General features: G+C 44.3%; 1 protein-coding gene and 1 pseudogene across 1 annotated transcript in view; one reads left to right on the top strand and one right to left on the bottom strand.

Moving 5' to 3' along the window:
* Positions 1-6,815: 6,815 nt before the first annotated feature.
* The window catches only part of DCSTAMP (dendrocyte expressed seven transmembrane protein), a 30,872-nt gene continuing 12,190 nt past the window's right edge, over positions 6,816-25,497 (top strand). The window contains exon 1 of the mRNA XM_073329355.1: positions 6,816-6,876. The gene's annotated coding sequence lies outside the window, so the exon portion shown is untranslated. The remainder of the gene's footprint in view (positions 6,877-25,497) is intronic.
* LOC140905820 (zinc finger MYM-type protein 1-like) lies at positions 20,140-21,284 on the bottom strand (annotated as a pseudogene).

Below are 25,497 nucleotides of genomic sequence, written 5' to 3'. Positions count from 1 at the left end.
AGACTCTTCCAGTGGTGAGCTAGTGTGACCTGCTGCTTCAATGTTATCCTCACCTGCTAGACAACCAGCTGTTCAAAAATTACACTCAGATCCAGGTCCCTGAAGCAATCACAAACCAGATCATTTTCATGTCAGCAGTTCTGTATTTGCTGACTGAATTGTACTCTATACTCAATAACTGGGCTTAACACAGAGATGGGCCTGAACGCAAACCCTGAGTCTTTGTGTGGTGAGTCCAAATCTAGACCTAAGTTTTGTAACTATGGCAGGTCATGTCAAACCACCATAGTCCCAGATCTAAACACCTGGAATCTTTCTGTGGGAGAGGAATGGCTATTTCTACCTACAAATGTGGATCTGAATTTTGTGGCTCAGTCCATATCTAATAAAATCATTAAAACCTCAGTCTTAAATATGTTCTGAAGGGAACATTAATTATCAGTGTATACTGGCTATCAGAAGGATGGTATACTGACAAAGGGACTCTGCGGGGTTGATATGAGCCCCTTGTTAATAGAATTATTCTTTGGTGCTTGTAACAAGACACTCAGCTTTCATTTTTTTTAAAGTAAATCTCTAGTATTTTTCCTTATTAAGATGACCCCAGGGGTTTGGAGGGCAGGGGGGGAATCAGGGCTGGGGCAGGGGGTTGGGGCACAAGAGGGGGTTAGGGGAGCAGGCTCCAGACAGTGTTTACCTCAAGTGGCTCCTGGAAGGAGCAGTATGTCCCTTCTCCAGCTCCTACGCGGAAGCACAGCCAGGTGTCTCTGCGTGCTGCCCCGTCCTGAGGCACCACCCCTGAAGCTCCCATTGGCCACGATTGACAGTGAATGGGAGCTGTGGGGGCAGTGTGCGGAGCCTCCTGGCTGCCCCTAGGCATAAGTGGCGGGGGGGGGGACAGGCTGCTGCTTCCGAGAGCCACGCGGAGCCCTGGCATGCATGGAGCAGGGTAAGCCCCCAACCCCGCTCTCCAGCTGGAGCGGGGCAAGCACCAGACCTCACTGCCCAGCTGGAGCTCAAGGGCCAGATTAAAACATCTGAAGGGCAGGATGCAGCCCCCGGGCCATAGTTTGCCCACCCCTGCCCAAGAGTGCCAAACCTAAATGTTTGAAAGTTTAAAGAATTGAACTCATTTGGTTAGCTCTGTTGATTTCCCAGCGAGATGTAAGATATGTGAAGCTATTTGTCAGCTACTGCATGAATTAGTAGTTAATAAAGGGCTCTGCTGTGCATTCTGTCCCCTTCGCACTGCCAGTTTTTAAACTTTCTCCTCATGTTTGGATACAAATTATCACTGCTCACCTTTTTGTTTTTGGTGTCATGAACAAGGAATACATTCAATTAACACCTCAGATTAACTCATCATTCCGCTATGGTGGAGCTATTTTCTCTTTCAAAATAACAGCCTGTATCCCAATTTATTCACATTACAAAGGATTTAGGGCATTTAAGACATCATGGCCAAGTCCCAAAGTCTCTGCTCAGGCATTATGAGGGCAAACTCCTGGAGGATGGACATATTTCAACTTGCCTTTAGAATATTAAGCTACTGAAAATAACAGGGCTGAATATCTGTGCCAGGCTCTGCTTTTTTAAAATTTGGTTTGGGATGCTGCTTATGCAAATTGAACATGACACAAGAACATCACATACACGTGTGATACCGTACATGAAATGAAGTAAATCACAAGAGGATTTTGAATGATTCAGTATCTACTTCGTCAATCAGCCCTGAGGTGTTTTGTTGTAAATCATTGCTCATGTTTATTATGTGACTAACATGGTTTATGAGAAAGCCTTTGACAGTGTCTCATTTCTGCTGCTTTATAATTAGTATTTATTAAGTGCCTTCCATGTGTATTTTCTCCTGGTACAGGATTAAGCACATTCTGCTTCAAATTGTTGACCTCCTACAATCAGATATCAAACACTATTTGTAGGGCTACGGCCTGAGCAAAACTCTCACTTAGGTCACTGGAGGTTTGTGATGCACTGTGAATAAAGGATGGGCCCATATGTAACAAACAAATTGAGAAGTCAATTTCTTGAGGGCTGTGATCCAAACTTGGGAGTGGAAGCCAGGAACTCCTGAGTTCTAAACCTACCATTGACACTGGGGATAAGTAGGTTCTGCTGATTCCCTGAGGCAGGTGACCTGTCATTCCACTTTGATATAAAGGATGTGGGAGTAGTTTTCTAGTGGAAAGAGCAATCTTGAGGGAGGATTCAGAGTAGCAGCCATGTTAGTCTGTATCCACAAAAAGAACAGGAGTACTTGTGGCCCCTTAGAGACTAACAAACTTATTAGAGCATAAACTTTCGTGGGCTGCCACCCACTTCATCGAATACATAGAATGGAACATATAGTAAGAAGATATATATATACACATACAGAGAATGAGGAAGTTGCCATACAAAGGAGGTGCTGTTGTCATCATGAATAAGTTGGAATATGAACAAGAGGCTGCTAGGCAGCTCTCTAACTCCACATTCTACAGGCCATTATCCTCTGATCCCACTGAGAATTAACTACACTATCTGCTCAAGAAACTCCCTGAAAAAGCACAGGAACACATCTGTGCAGACACATGCCTAGAACCCTGACCAGGGGTATTCTATTTGCTATTCAAGATCCATAAACCTGGAAATCCTGGTTGCCCCATCATCTCAGGCATTGCCACCCTAACAGCAGGATTGTCTGGCTATGTGGACTCTCGCCTCAGGTCCTACGCTACCAGCACTCCCAGCTATCTTGGAGACACCACTGACTTCCTGAGGAAATTACAATCCATCGGTGATCTTCCAGAAAACACCATCCTGGCCACTATGGATGTAGAAGCCCTCTACACCAACATTCCACACAAAGATGGACTACAAGCCGTCAGGAACAGTATCCCCGATAATGTCACGGCAAACCTGGTGGCTGACCTTTGTGACCCACAACTATTTCACATTTGGGAACAATATATATCTTCAAGTCAGTGGCACTGCTATGGGTACCCGCATTGGCCCCACAGTATGCCAACATTTTTACGGCTGACTTAGAACAACGCTTCCTCAGCTCTCATCCCCTAATGCCCCTACTCTACTTGCGCTATATTGATGACATCTTTATCATCTGGACCCATGGAAAAGAAGCCCTTGAGGAATTCCACCATGATTTCAACAATTTCCATCCCACCATCAACCTCAGCCTAGACCAATCCACACAAGCAGTCCATTTCGTAGACACTACTGTGCTAATAAGCGATGGTCACATAAACACCACCCTATACCAGAAACCTACTGACCGCTATACCTACCTACATGCCTCCAGCTACCATCCAGGACACACCACACGATCCATTGTCTACAGCCAAGCTCTAAGGTACAACCGCATTTGCTCCAACCCCTCAGACAGAGACAAACACCTACAAGATCTCTATCAAGCTACACATTTTATTATTGCTCATCAAAATGACCACTGGGGGTAGCGTGGTGACGCTCCCTTCTGACAGAGAAGCCCCCAGCCTGACCCACACTGGCTGCATGGAGAAGCGGTTACAGCAAAGCTCTACAACCGCATTTGCTCCAACCCCTCAGACAGAGACAAACACCTACAAGATCTCTATCAAGCATCCTTACAACTACAATACCCACCTGCGGAAGTGAAGAAACAGATTGATAGAGCCAGAAGAGTTCCAAGAAGTCACCTACTACAGGACAGGCCTAACAAAGAAAATAACAGAATGCCACTAGCCGTCACCTTCAGCCCCCAACTAAAACCCCTCCAACGCATTATTAAGGATCTACAGCCTATCCTGAAGGATGACCCAACACTCTCACAAATACTGGAAGACAGGCCAGTCCTTGCCTACAGACAGCCCCCCAACCTGAAGCAAATACTTACCAGCAACCATGTACCACACAACAGAACCACTAACCCAGGAACCTATCCTTGCAACAAAGCCCGTTGTCAACTGTGCCCACATATCTATTCAGGGGACACCATCACAGGGCCTAATCACATCAGCCACACTATCAGAGGCTCGTTCACCTGCACATCCACCAATGTGATAGATGCCATCATGTGCCAGCAATGCCCCTCTGCCATGTACATTGATCAAACTGGACAGTCTCTACGTAAAAGAATAACTGGACACAAATCAGATGTCAAGAATTATAACATTCATAAACCAGTCGGAGAACACTTCAATCTCTCTGGTCACACGATTACAGACATGAAAGTTGCAATTCTTCAACAAAAAAACTTCAAATCCAGACTCCAGCGAGAAACTGTTGAATTGGAATTCATTTGCAAATTGGATACAATTAACTTAGGCTTGAATAGAGACTGGGAGTGGCTAAGTCATTATGCAAGGTAACCTATTTCCCCTTGTTTTTTCCTAACCCCCCCCCCTTCAGACATTCTTGTTAAACCCTGGATTTGTGTTGGAAATGGCCCACCTTGATTATCATACACATTGTAAGGAGAGTGATCACTTTAGATAAGCTATTGCCAGCAGGAGAGTGGGGTGGGGGGAGGTATTTTTTCATGCTTTGTGTGTATAAAAGATCTTCTACACTTTCCACAGTATGCATCCGATGAAGTGAGCTGTAGCTCACGAAAGCTTATGCTCAAATAAATTGGTTAGTCTCTAAGGTGCCACAAGTAATCCTTTTCTTTTTGCGAATACAGACTAACACAGCTGTTACTCTGAAACATATCTTTTTCAGTGTCACTGCTTCCGAGGATTCAGTCCTCCATCCTGTAAGTATGGCCTACATTCACAGGCACTGTCTTTCCAATGTGCCAGGGGGGGCTCGACCCCAGGTCCCACCCCACTCTACCCCTTCCCCCAAGGCCCACCCCACCCCATGCTCCACCCTCACCCTGCCCATGCTCCACCCCCATGCTTCACCCATGCTCCACCCCCATCCCACCTCTTCCTGCCCATGCTCCATCCTGCCCATGTCCACCCTGCCCCTTCCTGCCCCATTCCATCCCCTCCCCTGAGCACGCCACACCTTTGCTCTCCCCCATCCCCCAGAGCCTCCTGCATGCTGCGAAACATCTAATCACAGTGGGTGGGAGATGCGGGAGGGAGGGGATGGTGTTGATTGGCAGGGCCCACTGATGGGCAGGATGCACAGAGGAAAGGGGAAGTGCTGATAGAGGGGCTGCTGTTGGGTGCTCTAGCCCCAGAGCACCCATGGAGTCAGTGCCTATGCCTACATTCTTTGTTCTGAGATGTATACATTTACATTTAGCCATAGTAAATAAATACTGTTTGCTTTTTCCCAGCTTGCCAGGTGATCCAGATCACTCTGTCAGTGACCTGTCCTCTTCATTATTTAATACACCCCCAATTTTTGTGTTATCTGCAAACTTTATGTTCTCTCCCAGGACATTGATAAAAGTGTTCCATAGCATAGGGCCAAAGAGTGAGTTGATTTATTTATTTAGATTTCAGTCTAAAAGAAACTCCACACCAAAAGACCCCCATCTAAAGTTTTGGGACATACGGAACATAGGTAATACAAAACATAAAATCAGCCAAAACCATAGCACTTCTCCTTCTTCTCCCTCCCATGTATAACTGAATCACGTCACCATGTGACCCATACAGCTTACCTGCCCTTCCTCTTCCCCAGCACTTTCTCATTAGGCAGAGCACCAAGCAGTTTCCACTCTATCACGTGTGTGGTCTGCAGGCCAGATTCCAGTCCTCTCTTCTGTCAGCTTGGTGCTGGTCTGGCAGTACAAAACTGTTAAAACCAGTAGATCTGGGCCCTGGTGAACTCCCATTGTTATGATCTGGTGCAAGGGCATGTCTGGGAGAAAGGTGTGTGTGACTGGGCATCCTTATGTCTTGGTTAACCCTTCTGCCAGCACAGCCCCTTGGGGTCATAAGCAGCCCAGAGCAGCTCTAATTTGTACCAAGAATCAAGGTGTGTGTAAGGGTTGGTTACGGCTACCATTGCTGATGAGTATTGTCTCCTTATGCCACCTGTATCTGTTTGTTGTATCCACCTGTTGTCTCTGGTCATACTTAGATTGTTGCAGGGACCATCTCTTTCTTGTATGTTTGTACAGTGCCTACCACACTGGAGCCCTGATTCATGACCAAGAGCCTCAGGTGCTACTTTAATACAAATAATAAATGTTAATAATGATAGCATGAGACCATGTTTTTATGCAGGCTGTGAAAGGTGCCTGCTCACATACTTAATTAGCTCAGAGGTGTTATGGGAATTAGTTAGTTCATTACAGAGGAGAACTTTGAAAATATAAAACACTTATGTAGTGTTGGGTATTATTCTGTCTCTTGTTAAGACATTTTTTACAGTTAAAAGTGCATACAAAAGCCCTGTTTTAAGCTTAAGGACCAACCAGTTCTACATTTTACACAATTCAAGAATTATCTTAGGGTGTATAACCTTGGTAGAATTCCTTATGTATTTCCTAAGGGCTATGTTCCAAAATCCTTACTCATGGTGAGCAGCACCTTATTCCATAACTGCTTGTATAGATTTCAATGGGAGCACTTGTGGAGTAAAGCACAATTCAACCAAAGTTAAAGGTATCCAGGTCTGTCTCTAAAACTCATTTGTTGATCTCTGTTATTCTGACAGAAGGAAAGTTTTAAGAAAAAATGGCACTTGCAAATTATACATTATTTCAGTTTTGGGCATGAGTTACATCCTCATTTATCTTTGTCAAAACCAAAATAATTTCACAACTGTGGTGTGCCTGACTCAGCAGGGGAGCAGGGGGACAAGTGACTCACGTGAAACTTTTTATTAGCTCCAGCCCCTGCTTCTCACCAAAATCAAGAAGTACAGCAACCCAAAGTATCTTCATGTGCTTTACGGAAGAACTTTCCAATCTTTAGGGTAAGTAAATCTTTAGGATCCTATTCTAAAAGGGCTTGAAGTGGAAAATCAGTTAACTGTTTGTAACTATTAAGTACTGATTTTACACTGTTAAAAAATTAAATTAATATTCCAGGACTAAGCATTCACTTTGAAGACCGGATTCTCAGCTGGTGTAACTCACGGAAGCTCCGGTAAAGTTAGTGAAGCTACAGCAAATCACACCAGCTGAAGATCTGATCCTAAACGATGGCGCTGCAGTTCAGCTTTAGGCTTTTTCCAGAACATAGGTGGTTCAATTGTACATCCATACAAATATTTGGGGAACTAATCTAAATGGAAGTTACATTTGGGATTTCCCACACAATTAACTATGGCTGCAAAAATACAAAAAATTACATTTGTGCTTGAAGTTAAGCATGTTTTTAAAGGTCTGCAGCATCGGGGCCTGTGTCCATAACATTGTGGGGTGTTGTTAGCAATGTTCCTATTAGAAATATGTATACCTTCCTCCATTTTCTTTTAGTAGCTGCAAGACTTACTATCGCTGTCCCATGGCATAATCACTATGTGTCTTCTGTGAGCATCTGGCTCAGTATTGGATGTGTTTACAGGGGAGAAACTTACTAGCCTAAAGAATAAAATAAATCCATTCCACCTTGCACTATTTATTATCTTTACTGAGTCATATACCTCAAAGGTGGTCAATTGTTATTTGATCCTTATTAAGAACGTGTGGTGTTTAGATACATCTTTGTTTGTCTGTTTATGGATAGTTACTTTACCTAATTTTCTTTGTATTACTGTATGTTTCTATTTTAGTTACATATTCATGTATGTATCATAATGTATTGTAATTGACATGTGTTTGTTGCCATCGCTCCCCCCTCTAAATACAATTTAAATATACGAACCTTCCATTAAACACCAAGGGCCTGACTGAAGTCAGTAAGGGTATGTCTACATTGCAATAAATCACCAATGGCTGACTCGGGCTTGTGGGGCTGCAGGGCTATAAAATTACAGTGTCGCATTCGGGCTCAGGATGGAGTCTGGGATCAGTAAACCTCTGGGACCAGCCTGAGCCCAAACGTCTGAAGTGCAATTTTATAGTCCCACAGCCCAAGTCAGCTAACATGGGCCAACCATGGGTATTTTATTGCAGTGCAAACTTACCCTAAGACTCTTTCCATTGACTTCAGTGGGCTTCTGGGCCAGGCTCTAATTTCTGTGCTGAATGCCCCACACTTATCAAGCAAACAGAAGTTTTAACCAACTTTTCTACATTTATTTTTTCTCTTCATAAAACCCTCATAGTATTTCCTGGTGCTTCTAAAAAGGTGAAATAACAACTGTAAGTCTCAATGTAACCCTGATGGCTGAAACGGGGTGGGGAGGTGGGAAGTGAATATTTTGAAACTCATATGTGATTTTCTTTTTCCTACTTTTATGTATTCTGTATACAGTCGGTGGATTTTAAAAAGCAAATTAGATAGCATGCAAAGCACAAGTATAATGCATGAGACAAAATCACAATGTCAAATGCAGCCATTAATAAAACTTTTGCTTTGTATAAAAATACTGTGTATTGTATGGGGAATGGTTTCATAATGCCACCCTTTCCTTATGAGTAATCTTTTGCCTTCAAGTAGCTGTTGAAATAATGGGGCCATTTGTGGTCAAACTATACTTGACTTTAGATTGGCATGAAGCAGACTGTGATTATGCAAGTTCCCACCCCCACTCAACAACTTGTGTATGGACTAGACAACATTGCAGTCCTTGGGCTTTTCCCAAGAAAAGACTGTGTCAAAATGGAGTAAGGACTTCAGTATTTGACTGTATGCCTTTACAATATGCAATCATGACTTTCAAATAAGCCATGTTTATATTGTCTCATGATTTGATTTAGAATTTGCACTGACAAGTCAAAATATTTTGTGGAAGCTAGTTTATATTAGCTGACAAATTCCATTAATTCTCTCACTTTACATTTTTATGAGACAGAATTTTGCATGCTTCTTCCAAGGTGAAAGTCATTTTTAAAAAAAGGCAATAAAGAATTTGGACCAGGGTAGTGAAGCTGTATTTCAGTAATATAGCTCTTATTACATTATATATGTAGCAGACTACAGCGTATAGAGATGTTTTCAGAAATGTTCCCATGTTGGTCTCCTTTCCCTTCGGCACCACTGATACTTCTTGTCTTTGATTTTAGTTCTAGAATATGAATGTGAAGTAAAAAGGAATAGCTAGATTATCGGTGATCAAGAGATTGGGAGAGGGTACAAGAAGCAACCTTCCCAACCTGTGATCCCGCAGAGGTGACAACTACCCAGCAAAGTAGATGATTATGAGGATTCCCATTTTAAATAGCTAAATTACAGTTGGGGAAACTGAGGCACAGATTCACTGAGTGACTTGCCTGAGGACACAGGAAGAATCAAGCCAGCACCAAGTCAGCAGTCTCTGGCTCCCATCTTTTGCTCGGATCACTAGGATTCACCTTCACTCAATAATATATAGATGCTGACAGAAAATAGGAATCTAGTGGGGGAATTGCTTTCCCAAGCTGGTTTCTCTTTTGTTACATATAATGGCAATGATCCCCAAAATCAGTGTATGCTGGGAAATACAAAGATAACCATGTTGCATTCTTAAAAGGAAGACATGGGACTTGTAAAAATGAAAGTGCAGGGTCTCTGGCGGGCAAAATGCTCCAAAACTAGGCAACAGACACAAAAGGATGAGGCCCTTTGGTGGAGGGCACTTTGCCTCGATATTACAGTAGATATAGAGGGGTTGTTTTTTCCCCTCCTACTAAAATGCAGTGTAGCCATATGTTAGCATAGCTTCACTGATTTACTTTTTCCATATTAGAAGTTCCAGAAAGCTCTCAGACTTTACCACTTGTTTTAAGGACTGACTCATGATTTTTAGCTGAACCATTTCACACAGATCTGTTTCTAATTCTGAACCAGGGTGTTAATTTCTAGCCCCAAGGATGATCAGCTGTTTTAGAGAGCAAGTAGCTGATGCAACTCCAAAGAATTTTTGGCTTTCAAGACTTTTGGTTTTTGTTGTTGTTGTTTTTTAGAAAGTCTCCAGTGTTCACCCTTTATAGTGATCCTGCTATATTAAGGTGATGACATTTTATATTTAAGAATTGTGTGGTGGCGGAATAAAACAAACAGCTGCTGAGCAGGTGGGTTGCAATCAGTGATGATTGTGTGATTTTGGCACTATTCTGAGTAGGCTGTGAGGTGGAGCTGTGGGGATTGGGGACAGGATTGTGCACAATCACTTTCCGAGCACTCCCAAACGCAGGCACTGTACTGACTGCCCTGGGTGACTATGGAAGGAAAATGGGGCTGTCAAGGCCGAATCCCCACTCTGTCACTTTGATGACAGAAGGGTGGGGGCCTGCAAGGATTTTAAAAATTAATACTTGCCCCTTCAGGCTTGTATTAAACTCCCAGGGTTACAGCTTTTCTCTGACCATAGTTTGGTAAACACAGCCACCACCCAAATACAAAAAAATGCCCTTGGATCTAGGAAGGAGCACTTGAGAATTCCTTCCTGTGGGAGGCTCTCAAGCCCTTCACCACCACCCCTCAGAGGAAGAGCTGAGAAAGAAAACAAAGGAAATTAGCTATTACCACCAGCTAATCAAACAACATGCACAAACCTCTTAGGACACCAAAATCCAATCCTGTTCTTAAAAAAGGTAAATTTTATTAAAAACAAAAAAAGAAAGAAAATACATCTGGAACTTAGGCTTTTGCTAGATTTTAAAAGAACAATTCCCAAAATTAAGCACCCAAAATAGCTTTCTTGGGGGTTAGCTTAAAGGTTACAAGCAAACAAAAGCATCTGGGGTTAGCACAGAGAGATCCACAAGCCAAAACAAAGAAATAAACCTAATTGCATCTATTTAAACATGCCCTGTCCAATGATTTCTTCTAGGTATGGAAGATGAATTTTTATACCTGGTTGAAGCCTTACACAGCATTCCTGCTTATAGCATTGCTGCTCTGTCTCTCGTCTCCCAAGAACAACAGAGAAATGGAAAGTTTCTTTCCCAATTTTGAAAGTTCTTGCCTTCCCACTGGCTCTTTTGGTCAGGTGCCCACTCCTTTTCTTTTAGCTGTGGCCTTGTTAACCCTTTACAGGTAAAGCAAGCAGAGAACAGGCACCAAGAGGGATTTTACAGCTAACTGGCTGGCTGGGTGTTCATAAAAGGGAGTGTCAAGGTTCCTCCCCCACTCTGAACTCTAGGGTACAGATGTGGGGACCTGCATGAAAAACCTCCTAAGCTTATCTTTACCAGCTTAGGTCAAAACTTCCCCAAGGTACAAAATATTACCCCCGTTATCCTTGGAATGGCCGCTACCACCACCAAACTAATACTGGTTACTGGGGAAGAGCTGTTTGGACGCGTCCTTCCCCCCAAAATACTTCCCAAAACCTTGCACCCCACTTCCTGGACAAGGTTTGGTAAAAAGCCTCACCAATTTGCCTAGGTGACTACAGACCCAGACCCTTGGATCTTAAGAACAATGAACAATCCTCCCAACACTTGCACCCCCCCCTTTCCTGGGAAATGTTGGATAAAAAGCCTCACCAATTTGCATAGGTGACCACAAACCCAAACCCTTGGATCTGAGAACAATGAAAAAGCATTCAGTGTTTTACAAGAAGACTTTTAATAAAAAATAGAAGTAAATAGAAATAAAGAAATCCCCCCTGTAAAATCAGGATGGTATATATCTTACAGGGTAATTAGATTCAAAAACATAGAGAACCCCTCTAGGCAAAACCTTAAGTTACAAAAAAGATACACAGACAGAAATAGTTATTCTATTCAGCACAATTCTTTTCTCAGCCATTTAAAGAAATCATAATCTAACACATACCTAGCTAGATTACTTACTAAAAGTTCTAAGACTCCATTCCTGTTCTGTCCCCGGCCAAGACGACTACAGACAGACACACAAACCCTTTGTTTCTCTCCCTCCTCCCAGCTTTTGAAAGTATCTTGTCTCCTCATTGGTCATTTTGGTCAGGTGCCAGCGAGGTTACCTTTAGCTTCTTAACCCTTTACAGGTGAGAGGAGCTTCCCCTGGCCAGGAGGGATTTCAAAGGGGTTTACCCTTCCCTTTATATTTATGACACGCCCCCCAAATCTCAGCTAGGGTGAAACACTGGCTGGGATTTCTTCCTGGAGCTCTAGGAAAACAGAGTTAATAAGACACATGCATCTCTAAATATACTACCAAGTACATAAAGACTAACAATATTTTCCACATCTCAAAGACAATTTTAACCAGTTGATTCTGGGAAACTTTCACGGGAGAGTGCATCAGCCACTTTGTTAGAAGCTCCTGAGATGTGTTGGATGTCGAAATCAAAATCTTGGAGAGCTAAACTCCACCGAAGAAGTTTTTTGTTAGTTTCTTTGACGGTGTGAAGCCACTTTAGTGCAGCATGGTCGGTTTGCAGGTGGAAACGCCGTCCCCAAACATATGGGCGTAGCTTTTCCAGAGCGTAGACAATGGCATAACATTCTTTTTCAGTGACTGACCAGTTGCTTTCCCTCTCAGACAGTTTTTTGCTGAGAAACACTACAGGGTGGAATTCTTGATCAGGTCCTTTCTGCATTAAAACTGCTCCCACACCACGCTCGGATGCATCTGTGGTTACTAGGAACGGTTTGTCAAAGTCTGGGGCCCTTAGTACAGGGTCAGACATGAGTGTCGCTTTAAGCTTGTTAAAGGCCTTCTGACACTTTCCGGTCCACTGAACAGCATTTGGCTGTTTCTTTTTGGTTAGGTCTGTCAGTGGGGCAGCGATTTGGCTGTAGTGCGGTACAAATCGTCTGTAATAACCGGCCAAGCCTAAGAAGGATTGAACCTGTTTCTTTGACTTTGGGACAGGCCACTTTTGGATAGCATCCACTTTGGCCTGTAGGGGGCTGATAGTTCCTTGACCCACCTGGTGTCCAAGGTAAGTCACTCTGTTTAGGCCTATTTGACACTTCTTAGCCTTAACAGTTAGTCCTGCCTCCCTTATGCGCTCAAGGACTTTTTGTAGATGTTCCAGGTGGTCTGCCCAGGAATCCGAAAATATGGCCACATCGTCAAGGTAGGCGACTGCATATTCTCCTAATCCCGCTAGGAGACCATCTACAAGTCTTTGGAAAGTGGCGGGTGCATTTCGCAGCCCGAAAGGGAGTACATTAAATTCATACAGCCCGAGATGTGTGATGAAGGCTGACCTTTCCTTGGCAGATTCATCTAGCGGTACCTGCCAGTACCCCTTGGTTAAGTCCAAGGTAGAGATGAACTGGGCCCGTCCCAGTTTCTCTAATAGTTCATCAGTGCGTGGCATTGGATAGTTGTCTGGGCGAGTTACAGCATTTAGCTTACGGTAGTCCACGCAAAAACGTATTTCCCCATCTGGTTTGGGAACTAGAACCACTGGAGATGCCCATGCACTTTCAGAGGGGCGGATTACACCCATTTGTAACATATCCTGGATCTCCCGTTCTATAGCAGTTTTAGCTTGAGGAGACACCCGGTAAGGTTGGACCCTAATTGGGTGAGCATTACCTGTGTCAATGGAGTGGTATGCCCGTTCAGTCAGTCCTGGGGTGGCTGAGAACGTTGGCGCGTAGCTAGTGCACAGCTCCTGGATCTGCTGTCGCTGCATACGCCCAAGGGTCATGGAGAGGTTCACCTCTTCCACACCACCAGCACATTTCCCTTCGTAGTAGACACCTTCAGGCCACTCAGCGTCGTCTCCTCCCTGGGCTGTAAACTGACAAACCTTTAATTCTCTGGAATAAAAGGGCTTTAGAGAATTAATATGATACACCTTAGGCTTTCGGTTGGAGGTGGGGAATGCTATGAGATAATTAACAGCTCCCAGGCGCTCCTGGACCACGAATGGCCCTTCCCACGATGCTTCCATTTTATGGGCCTGGAGCGCCTTTAAGACCATGACCTGGTCTCCTACTTTGAAGGAACGCTCTCTGGCATGTTTATCATACCAGGCTTTTTGCTCTTTTTGAGCATCCTGTAAGTTTTCTCTAGCAAGGGCTAAAGAGGTTCGGAGGGTGTTTTGTAGGTTGGTTACAAAGTCCAGAATGTTAGTTCCTGGAGAAGGTGTAAATCCCTCCCATTGCTGCTTCACCAACTGCAATGGCCCCTTAACCTCACGGCCATATACAAGTTCAAATGGAGAAAACCCTAAACTGGGATGTGGTACAGCTCTGTAGGCAAAGAGCAACTGCTGCAATACTAGGTCCCAATCATTGGAGTGCTCATTTACGAATTTACGTATCATGGCCCCCAAAGTTCCATTAAACTTCTCCACCATGCCATTTGTTTGATGATGGTAAGGAGTGGCAACCAAGTGATTTACCCCATGAGCTTCCCAAAGGTTTTTCATAGTTCCTGCCAGGAAATTAGTCCCTGCATCTGTGAGGATGTCGGAGGGCCAACCTACCCTGGCAAAAATGTCTGCTAGTGCCTGGCACACACTTTTAGCCCTGGTGTTGCTTAGAGCTACTGCTTCCGGCCATCGGGTGGCAAAATCCATGAAAGTCAGTATGTACTGCTTTCCTCTGGGTGTCTTTTTCGGAAAAGGACCCAGAATATCCACAGCTACTCGCTGAAATGGAACTTCAATGATGGGGAGTGGCTGGAGAGGAGCTTTGACCTGGTCTTGGGGTTTTCCCACTCTTTGGCACACCTCACAAGACTGGACATAGGTAGAAACATCCTTGCCCATTCCCTCCCAGTGGAATGACCCCCCCAAACGGTCTTTGGTCCTGTTCACCCCAGCATGGCCACTAGGGTGATCATGGGCTAAGCTCAAGAGCTTGGCCCGGTATTTAGTTGGAACTACCAACTGTCTCTGAGGATGCCAGTCTTCCTGGTGTCCCCCAGAAAGAGTTTCCTTGTATAAAAGTCCTCTTTCTACAACAAACCTGGATCGATTAGAAGAGCTGAGAGGCGGTGGGTTGCTCCGTGCCGCCGTCCAAGCTCTCTGGAGGCTTTCATCTGCTTCCTGTTCGGTCTGGAACTGTTCCCTTGATGCTGGAGACATCAGTTCCTCATGGGATTGTGGACCTAGGCTTGGTCCCTCTGGAAGCGATATAGGGGATGGAGCTGTTTCTGTTGACTGTGAACCGCTCTCCGCTGGTGTACTATGTTGGGATTCAGGCTCCGGCTGAGCCTCTTGTGTAGGGTTATCGGCTGCTGCCAGTTCAGGTTCGGTGGGGCCCTCTGGTGTTGAGGTTGCAAGTACTGGATTCAGTGCTGACACGGGGTCTGGTGTTGGTTGTTCGGCTGGTTCCGGTTCTGGGACTGGTTCCGTCTGGGTTTCTGGGACTGGATCCACTACTGCTGTTGCAGACATTGGCCTGGGGTCCAGGTCCATCACCTCTGACTGGGTCCTGATAGAAGTTTCCGGAACAGAGCTAGGCCTCACGGCTTGTTTAGCCTGGTTGCGGGTGACCATTCCCACCCTCTTGGCCTGCTTCACATGATTGGCCAAGTCTTCCCCCAACAGCATGGGGATGGGATAATCATCATAGACTGCAAAAGTCCACATTCCTGACCAGCCCTTGTACTGGACAGGCAACTTGGCTGTAGGCAAATTGAAAGAGTTGGACTTGAAGGGTTGAATCGTCACTTGGATCTCTGGGTTGATTAAATTGGGGTCCACTAAGGAAGCATGGATAGCTGACACTTGTGCTCCGGTGTCCCTCCACGCGGTGACCTTCTTCCCGCCCACACTCACAGTTTCCCTCCGCTCCAAGGGTATCTGGGAGGTATCTGGGCCTGTGGACCTCTGGTGTGATTCCGGTGCAATGAACTGTAATCTGTTGGGGTTCTTGGGGCAGTTGGCCTTTACATGCCCCAGCTCGTTACACTTAAAACATCGTCCAGCTGACGGGTCACTGGGGCGAGGAGGGTTGCTGGAGAACGGGGTGGTGGGACGATAAGGGGTCTGGAGGGTTCTTTGGGAGGTAGGTGGGGCTTTGGGCGGCCCCCGGTAATAGGGTGTGGTCTGGGGTGGTCCCTTCTGGTCTCCGCTCCAACTGCGACCAGTTTTCTTCTTCTCTGCCACCTCCACCCATCTGGCTCCAATCTCTCCTGCCTCCATTACAGTTTTGGGTTTCCCATCTAGGATGTATCTTTCTATTTCCTCAGGAACACCCTCTAAGAATTGTTCCATTTGCATTAGGAAGGGCAAATTTACTGGAGATTCAACACTTGCTCCTGATATCCAGGCATCCCAATGTTTTACAATGTGGTAGGCATGTCGGGTAAATGACATGTCTGGTTTCCACCTTAGGGCTCTGAACCTCCGACGAGACTGCTCGGGTGTTATCCCCATTCTGACTCTCGCCTTGGATTTAAACAGTTCATACTTGTTCATGTGTTCTTTAGGCATTTCAGCTGCCACCTCAGCTAAGGGTCCACTGAGCTGCGGCCTCAGCTCTACCATGTATTGGTCAGTAGAGATGTTGTACCCAAGGCAGGCCCTTTCGAAGTTTTCTAAGAAGGCCTCAGTATCATCACCTGCCTTGTAGGTGGGGAACTTTCTGGGATGGGAAGTGGTACCTGGAGAAGGATTGCTAGGGTTTGTTGGTATATTCTGCTGGGCCTTTATCCTCTCCATCTCCTCCACATGCTTCCTCTCTTTTTCCCTCTCCTCCTCCACATGCTTCCTTGCCTCCATTTCCCTCTTGTGGGCAGCCTCTTGGTGTTGTTCTGCCTCCCTTTCTTGTTCCTTCTTCAGCTGCATGAGTTCTATCTGTCTTTCATGTTCCCTTTGTTTTTCCTCAGCCTGAAATTTGGCTAATTCCAGCTGTAGTCGAGCTGAGGATTTGGCCATTCTAACCTCTCTGTTTTTAACTAACTTTACACCCGAGGTTTAGAAATAAACAAACAAAACTTGGCTGTAAAATTTTGCTGTGCTGGAATAGAATACCTATTCTCTGATAGTGATTGTCAGCCTACAGAAAAAGACAATTCCCTTGTCTCTGCTCTGGGCCCAAATTAAAGCAAAAAACCTCCAACTACTTGGAAACCTGCTTACCCAGCCCAAAGAAGAAAAAAATTTCTTTTCAAACCTGTGCTCCTTGTAAAACAAAAAAAAAAAAATCAAAATCCTAAAAAAAAACCCTGCCACTTTTGTCTCCAGGCAAATGGGTAGAGCACACACCCCCTATTTACTTTTAGGAAGAAAAGAAAAAAAAAAAAACCTCTGGGTTGGAAGACTGTGAATTTCCCTGCAGGAGTTAAGTACCCTGCCTCCAGGCAAGAAAACCTGCAATTCACAAGATAATCCCCTTTTGTCTCTGCTTGGCCACAAAGCAGAGAGAAACCAAGCTGCTTTCAGTTTCAAAGCTGCCTTCTGGACTTCCTAAAAATTCCTTTTTAAAATCTGTATTTCTAGTTCAAAAAATCTCAACTGGATCTCAAAATGATTTCAGGTTAATCCCACCACTGTGCCACCATGTCAAGGTTCCTCCCCCACTCTGAACTCTAGGGTACAGATGTGGGGACCTGCATGAAAAACCTCCTAAGCTTATCTTTACCAGCTTAGGTCAAAACTTCCCCAAGGTACAAAATATTACCCCCGTTATCCTTGGAATGGCCGCTACCACCACCAAACTAATACTGGTTACTGGGGAAGAGCTGTTTGGACGCGTCCTTCCCCCCAAAATACTTCCCAAAACCTTGCACCCCACTTCCTGGACAAGGTTTGGTAAAAAGCCTCACCAATTTGCCTAGGTGACTACAGACCCAGACCCTTGGATCTTAAGAACAATGAACAATCCTCCCAACACTTGCACCCCCCCCTTTCCTGGGAAATGTTGGATAAAAAGCCTCACCAATTTGCATAGGTGACCACAAACCCAAACCCTTGGATCTGAGAACAATGAAAAAGCATTCAGTGTTTTACAAGAAGACTTTTAATAAAAAATAGAAGTAAATAGAAATAAAGAAATCCCCCCTGTAAAATCAGGATGGTATATATCTTACAGGGTAATTAGATTCAAAAACATAGAGAACCCCTCTAGGCAAAACCTTAAGTTACAAAAAAGATACACAGACAGAAATAGTTATTCTATTCAGCACAATTCTTTTCTCAGCCATTTAAAGAAATCATAATCTAACACATACCTAGCTAGATTACTTACTAAAAGTTCTAAGACTCCATTCCTGTTCTGTCCCCGGCCAAGACGACTACAGACAGACACACAAACCCTTTGTTTCTCTCCCTCCTCCCAGCTTTTGAAAGTATCTTGTCTCCTCATTGGTCATTTTGGTCAGGTGCCAGCGAGGTTACCTTTAGCTTCTTAACCCTTTACAGGTGAGAGGAGCTTCCCCTGGCCAGGAGGGATTTCAAAGGGGTTTACCCTTCCCTTTATATTTATGACAGGGAGCTCCCCGCCCCCCTCTGCATTTATCACAGGGGCCATGGGACTCCGACCATTAATAGCCCCTTATGAACTCCCCACTGCATATCAGCACAAAGACTAGGGACAATCTGGCCCTGTATTTGCTAACTGTAGTGAAGTGATATGCAAACACATGCCAATTTTTGCAACTCATAACAACAGCCCATTCTTCCTGGAATTAGACATTCAAGTTTGTTTTCAGAGTTTATGCATATTTCATGGGTCCACCATCCTGACTTTTCGTGTCCAAAGTCTTGCTTTGGTATTTCTTTCTCTCTTCATCTCCCTAATTTCAGAAGCTATCTTAGATCCGGGTGATCTTTTCTGTGATGTATGCTGAGCTCCCCGGCCATGTATCACTGCCTACATATTTTTTGGGAGTATAATCATTAACAAACAATAATGCACTGAAGTATCTATATAATAAGGAGAAGAGGAATAGAAAATATGCTTGTGTAAAAGGGATGCTGCAAGAGAAATCAACCTTATAATTTGTGATTGTCTCACATTTGAGTGCTTGCCTTAATGTTACATTAATGCTAAAAATATGTGCATTTGATTTATATAAATTATTCATTAAAGAACAGAAATCCAGAACTTTTCAGTATCCTAGGTCAGACCCTCCAGTCATATCTCCATTGTGGCCCTCCAGTTCTGTGCTTGATTCCATTGTGGAGCTATGACAATTTTCACCAGCTGACCCATAGAACTTACCAAAGCTTCACCATCAGAGTTTGCAGTCTCCTTGATCTGGTTTGCAGAGCTTATAAGCTTCGCCTGCTTCCTTAGCAGAGCTTAAAAATTTCTTGTACCACCACAGGACTACAGCTCTAAGTATCTTAGGAGTTTCATAGAAGGTCTCTGAGCCCAGGGCTGTCCTTAGGATTTATGGTGCCCTAGGCAGGATTATTAAACTGGTGCCCCTATGCCTGACTTGCTCTTAGCAACATAAACATAAGCTTACAGTACTGGAAAACTTGCCACATGCACTTTATTAAAAACAGTTTAACTTAATTAAGCACACTGTAATGTTGATGGACTAGCACTAAAGAAGTAGCGCTATACAAAAAATTCTGATTTATTGACAGAATGATGCAAATAATATATTTTTTTAAATTTGTCAACATTTTATTGGAAATTTCTATGAAGAGGTATTGAAACAAGGATTTGTTTTTAATTAAAAACGATTTTTCTGGCTTTTTTGGCTGCAAAATCAGTAATAATGTCATTGTATGACAAAGACAAAGTGATGTCTTGTTTGATTGTAAGAATAGCAAGACCAGTCAATCGTTCCTGACTCATTGTAGAACGGAGATAGTTTTTAATGAGCTTTAGTTTTCAGAAACTCGGTTCTCCTGTTGCTAGCTACTGTTACGGGAATTGTCAGTAGAATACAAGTGGCAATGTACACATTAGGATATATGTCAACAAGCTTCCTGATATGAATAAACTGTACAATGTCCATCACTGATTTTGCATGTGGCAACATTGATGACAGTGTACTCAATTCTTAGTACAGTTCAAGTCCATTTAAATCAAAACTATCACCGTGCTTCATGAGGCTCTCTAGGCTCTTGCACTCCGTCATTTGCTGCTCTTGTTTTCCTATTTCGTTGAATTTAGTTGTCATACAAAAAGCCAAACTGTTCATGGTATGCTCGTAAGGTATTAAACCTTTCATCAACGGCTGATATTGCTTTATCCATCACAACATTAAAAAATTCAACCTCAAATTTCTTTTCTGGATCGTCTATGGGCTTATCTGCGCCTTCATATTCTGCTTGCTGTTTTTTCCTTGAAACTCATTTCACATTCAGACATGGACATTTTGGTTCTACACCGTGTGCCTGTCCAAGCTCTCTTGCTGTAACCAGTGCTTCTTTGAATCCATTTTCTCTGTATTTCACTAAAAAGTCTCCTGTGTTGTTTAGTAAGGTAAGTGTTGAATCAAGCTGCATCACTGAACTCTGCATTATTTTGCTTACACTTGAGATTTTAACAAGAATGTCATACCAGATTAAGACAGATATTAGAAACTTGAAGCTGGATATTTCAGAGGCCAATGATTGTGCTTCACTTTTAGCTTTTGGATCTCTGGCTTCTTCCAAAATAGGAACCAGTGCTTTGTACACTTCCTCAGATTGATATCTCAACTTTTTGCACTTTCTACTCTGCTTTTCCAGCATGTCTCAGATAGAAGCTTAACAGTATTGACATGTGCTTTGAATATTTGCCATCTTTGAGTGGAAGCTGAAAAGAGCACGTAAATGCGTTGCAGCAAACCAAAAAAAGAAATAGGTTCTACAGAAGACTTGGCCATATCACACAAAATCAAATTAAGGCTGTTGTATGCACACAGAACAAAAAAGGCTTGTGGATTTTATGCTAGCAATCTAGCTTGCACACCAGAAATGCTTCCTCTCATATTGGCACCATTATCATAGCCTTGTCCTCTAATGTTCATTACAGACAATCCCATTCGTTTTAGTTCATCAAGGAGAGCTTGAAGAAGTCCAAAACCTGTAGTGTCCTCTACTTCTAAAAATGTGATAAATGATTCCTTAACTGTAATCTGTGCTGAATCACTAATGTTGACAAATCTCACTACTAACGACATCTGTTCTTGATGACTTATGCCCAGAGTGCAATCTAGAATTACGGCAAAATATTTTGCCAAAGTAACCAGTTAAACAATTTTGTCTCTCACTTTATCACTCATTAGCATGATCAGTTCATTTTGAATTCTTGGTCCCAAATAGTGCTCATGTATTTCATTTTCAGTTACTCTTCGGAGATGTTCACTCATCACTGTGTCAAATTTTTCCAGCAGTTGTACAAGGCCCAAAAAATTGCCATTTTTGAGCTGAAATAATTTCTTAACGCTTCCTCTAAAAGCAAGATTGTTTGTTGATAGATATACTTTCAATGTGGTGTTGTTCCTTTTCATGTTGCAGTAATATGTGACTAAGATTTTTCCAATCATTAATACCCATGATTGCTATCTTAAAATTGCAACTATTGAAAAGCTTGCATTGGAAACAAAATATAGCATCCTTGCATTTAGAGTACACAAGCCATCATCTGTTGACAATTTCACCATTAGAAAGTCTTTTGTAGTAATTGTTTTCTTTGAATTTCCTACCTCTAATGTGTTTAGGATATTCAAGACCTTTTATTCTCCTAGGGCATTTCTTAAGTATAATGGCACAGAATTTGTTGTTTAAAGATTGCGGCCATGTGCCAATGTCATCTATATCCCATGCTAGTACAGTTTCAACTGTTGTAATTTCTTGTTTTGTGTCACATCTGTTTCAAATGATTGTTCTGTGTGTTGTTGCGTTTCTTGAACTTCATCTGCATAAAAATTTTCTTCGGCAGTTACTTGATGATCTTGATCAACTTTGTTGTTTTCATGACATACAAACTTAAGTAGAGAACCCTTCTGTGCTTGTACAGCTAATCCTATTTCATCTTTCCGTTTTCTTTTTTGTGACCCGGAAAGTTGTTTTCGATATGACATAACTTATAAGATTGTTTTTTTAAAGAAATAGCTGTTTAAATGATCAGATTATCAGAAATATTATTTAAAATAACTAATATAGGATTCCCGTGAGTCTGTGACCTTGAGCTAGTGTGAACACACCTCACAAGGCGCTCCGCCCTGACTGAGACACAGAGTTGGACACTCATGTCATTTTTACAAAGCCACTTTTTAGTTTTAAATGTATCGTGGGCATCCGTCTTAATGTTAGTTACAACTCTCTATCCACCTTATACTGTAACTAGATCAATGGCATCATACAGTTTAATCAGCTGGGTTTCCAAGCAGTGGGAAAATATAACCCTAGTTTTACTCCTAAGTAAAGCACAAAGGGACCAAAATGAAGTCAGCCCAGAATCATCTCATCTCGATTAAGGCAGCACAGAAATGTTACAGGAGTCCTATTGTGCCTTATTTTTGTTTGGAAAGACATTAGCAATAGCAGCTCATTTGGGGCACGGCCAGAAATACATGACAAATCACTGCCTCTAAAGTTCCATCAAAAACTGACAGTCTCACAGTTCCAGCACGATCTGCTGCACAGATTGTTCACAAGGAAGCGTTCCTGGCCTTTTTAACTCATATTAACTGTGTATTTACTTTATGAAAGTTGGACAAAACATTGTGAAAACGTAAGACATTGGCTGCCCAACCTCTGGGCTGGCAAAAGCTACACTGACTCACTGGGGAAAAAAAGCATGAGACTCTGCGTACACCATATGGTCACTCTATACACTAGTAAGGAGCTGAGCATATTACAGTTGTTGGAGGGCTCTATTTAGCAGTAACAGGGCTATAAGAAAGCCAGTCAACATTTTTTGTTTCTCTGATGAAAACTGGCCCACTCCCTGCCCCAAGCCAAACTTGTCGCAAATAATTGTCAGCAACTTAATTCTCTGGTTTTGGCTAAGATATTGATTTTAAAAAATATTTTAAAATTGGATTCAGGATTGTTAGCAAGCATTTTTGGCAAACAAAGTTGTCAAATGACAATCTAAATGGCAACACAGTACTGCTTTCATGCTTGGCTCACTCACCCCCCAGCCTGCTGGTCCAACAGCTGCAGTAGAAGAGGAGATAGGTGGAAAACTGCAAATCCACCTCTTGGGGTGCAGAGCGGCAACAGCAGCAGCAAACCCTCAGGTCTGATCACATGCCAATGGGCACCATCACCAGCCCAACGGACCAAGGTGAAGTTAGCACTGCATCTGATCTCAGGGACGGGGCACCCCCGGAGCCACAGCAGCTCATCCTGCCCTGCACAGCTCCCCCCCGGATAAGACGGATCGCTGCCAGCCCAGGGGAGAGACACGCTCCCCAGCTAGGGTGACCAGATGTCCTGATTTTATAGGGCCAGTCCCGATATTTAGGGCTTTGTCTTATAGAGGCACCAATTATCCCCACCTAGGGTGACCAGACCACAAGTGTGAAAAATCAGGACGGGGGTAGAGGGTAATAGGAGCCTATATAAGAAAAAGACCCAAAAATTGGGACTGTCCCGATAAAAGTGGGACATCTGGTCACCCTACCCCAACCCCCACCCTGATTTTTCACACATGCTATCTGGCCCAGCCAGCTGCATGTGACCCTTCCAATCCTGGCTGGCTGCCAAGGAAGTGAGTTACTGTCACTTTCATTCCTCAGCACGCACCCACTCAGCCCCCCCCCTCACCCAACCCAGCCCTACCAGAGGGGAGGGGGGAGAGAGGGGTGCTCCGTGGTGGGGGGAAACGGGGGGTGCTCCGTGGCGGGAGTGGGGGAGAAGAATGGATGTTATGGGGGGCAACAAAGGACTCTGCAGCCGCCGAGCCTGCCTCACCTCAAGCCAGGGGAGAGAGTCACACTCACAGGTGAGTTCCTCCTTCCCCCACCCCTCCCCTCTCCCCTTCCCAGAGACCCCAGCAGCCAATCCCCTCCCTCAGACTGTGCTGCATGCGGCTCTCTCTAGGACCCAGCAGCCCTGCTCTTACATGCTCCACTGCTTCCCGTCTGTCCGGACTCTCAGCACAGTGGTGCCCTAGGCAGAGTGGTGCCCTACGTGGCTGCCCTATTCTGCCTATGGCTAAGGACGGCCCTGTCTCAGCCTGCAAAAAATTGAACACCAGATCTATTTAACCTAACTCATTTGAGGACTGGAGTATTGTAATAGGGGCACGAGGGGAAGGAATCCTCCCACACAAGCTGTGGGGTAAAATCTCTGCTGCTCTTTAGATGCTACACCAGCCTAATAGGTGGAGTAGTTTCCACAGTCCTGGACCCACTCCCTTTGCTGAGGGGAAAGACTAAAGTACCTGCAAGCTGCAAATCCTCTGATTCCTGGCCCTCTGCTGATCCACCTCTGTCCCGCCACTGCACATGGCTAATATTAAAATTTAAATACGTGTATTTGTTTTCTAATGTGTAGATTAAAGGTTTCCTTATTAGGTGAGACTATAATAATCCATTTACAAAATCCTGCTACAATAATAATACGCAAGTAATCCCTTACCCGTGCTAACTACCAGGACAAATTTTTTGGTGGCCTCAAAAGAGGACCACCAACTCTTGCTGGTGGCCGCACTCACACTTTTTCATAAAATGCTTAATTAGCTTTAGGAAAACCAAATAAATATGCACAAATTACAATGATTTGGACATGTATTTATTTGTTGCTAGCTAGTAAGTCTGTGGTGAAAAGTGATATTTACAAACATACAAGTATCACTTTTCACAGCAGGCTTACTCAGCCCTGGCAAGCCTGGGGACAAATAAAGCCCTGCATGGAGAGTCGGGGGAGGCAGTGGGGGCCAGGGGAGATGGAGGTTGGGAACTGGAGGAGGTAGCAGGGGGCTGGAGCCTGAAGCCCTGCTGCCAGAGCATGAAGCCTTGCAGCTGGAGGACAGGGCCCAGAGATGGAGCCCGAAGCTGTGGGGCTGGAGTCTGGGGCCTGCCGTCGTGCAGCCAGAGTCCAGGGCTGGAGCCTGAAGCCCCAGTTCTACAGCCTGCCACCCCAGGGCTGAAGCCCAAAGTCTTAGCTCCACCGCTCCTGGGAAGGCAGGGAACTCATTGGCTGCCTGGTCCTCCAGCGTTGTGCCCCAGGTGACTCCAGAGGGGGGCAGGATCCAATCCTTGCTGGTAGCCCCAGCAACCAACATCAAGGCAGTGCATCCAGGTGCAACAGGGAGGGGGAGGGGCCCCTCCCTCTCCATCACAGCCCAGGAGGCTGTGGCCGCAAGAAAAGCCCCTGGTGGTCACATGTGGCCACGGTGGCCACATCTGAGGAACGCTGAACTAGACTACATACTGTAACAGAGTTACTGTGCTGGCTGGGTGTATGCATGTGCGTCACATCCGTAGCCAGCCCCTAAAGGCCGTGGCTCCTCCAATTTGCAAGGACCCCTGGCTCATGGAGTAACATTGAGAGGAATTTTTCAGCAACAGGTTGTGATTCTGTCCTCTTTTCCAATAATAAATACATGTTCTGCGGTGACTGAGCTCATGTCATCATTCCAGGGACTCTGTCCTTGTGTACTAACCCACCGGAAAGGAGATCATGAGCTCACACAGCAATACATACAATGCATAAGGAGATGAGAATGCTCACGATAGATTAGATAGGAAGGAGCATCTTTTCTAGTGG

Source organism: Lepidochelys kempii, chromosome 2 (genome assembly GCF_965140285.1).
Source record: "Lepidochelys kempii isolate rLepKem1 chromosome 2, rLepKem1.hap1, whole genome shotgun sequence".
NCBI lineage: Eukaryota > Metazoa > Chordata > Testudines > Cheloniidae > Lepidochelys > Lepidochelys kempii.
This window is presented reverse-complemented; position numbering and strand designations above follow the sequence as displayed.